Raw genomic sequence first — 1,229 nt, 5'->3', positions numbered from 1 at the left:
TGCAGGCAGATATTTCAATTTAATTTTTTCCAGTGACTGGGCTGGCTTATCGAATAAAAGAATTTGAATTCTTCATGCCCATCTAAAAATGGAATCTGGAATATGAATTGACTTTCTGGTTTGGCTTATACTATTAGTCATTCCCATGCATTAAAAATTAAAGGTAGAAGAAAATCTAATAAATAATTCATGATTTTTTTTGCTTGGGAAGAATTATTTCCTAATCTGAGTTCAATGATAGCTTTCATTTTAGCAATAGGAAAAAAAAGTGCATGACAAATACTACTACTCATGCTTGATTTTTATTACTCATTCTGGTTACTTGAGTAACAAAAGAGGTTCCTTAAACACTCATACACAGAATTTCCCCTGTAGATATTTCAGGCATAGTTTTCTTCTGTTGCATAGTAGTCTGTGAAGAACGTTAAATTAGGAAGAGAATTCAAAGAATTTCAAAGACTGAGCAACATCACATCACTGACATATTTACACTATTTAAGGAAACCTTTTTCTTCTTCCTTTTTTCAACCTGCTTTCTTAGGTTGAAAAAGAAATCTTTTTTATCCATGATATTTTGTTTTTGAAGATTACTGCCTGTGTACACATTTTTAGGCAAAATCTCAGCAACTCCTGGCCTATTGGATTTGACTCATTGTGGATATAATCCAAAAGTTACCTTCGTTTTTAAGTTACTATATTTGTAAATAACAATTCTGTAAATATAGAATCTCAGGATGAGTAAATGTAATATAAATCAGAACCTAGATAGAGTAACATTATCTATATATCTATATATCTATATAAGCATAAACCACATGTCTTCACTCTCTAACTATATTTAGGCTGTATCTTACATGTCTGAAGTTGAACATCATCTTTTCCATCTAACATTCGTTTTGGTCAGATTTATTTTAATTTTCCCAGTCAACCAGGTTTGACAATTTAGAATAATTACTGGCTGTTCTTCATTCTCCAAAAATAATGGTCAACATATTGTGTGTTTATTCAGTTCCAAATTATATGTTAAGCCTTTACATAAAATATTTTATAAACTCACAAAAATTATTTTAAGTATGCACTGTTATTCACATTTTATAACTGGGGAAACAGTCTTGTAGGGATTAAGTGACTTACCGAAGGTCACATAGTGGGGGAGCCAGGATAGGAAGCCGGGAATGCAATGCAAGAGCTTATGTGCTTAACTCATTTTTCTATTCTACCTCTCGATA

Source organism: Pongo abelii, chromosome 4, assembly GCF_028885655.2.
Source record: "Pongo abelii isolate AG06213 chromosome 4, NHGRI_mPonAbe1-v2.0_pri, whole genome shotgun sequence".
Lineage (NCBI taxonomy): Eukaryota > Metazoa > Chordata > Mammalia > Primates > Hominidae > Pongo > Pongo abelii.
Note: the sequence above shows the minus strand (reverse complement) of the source record.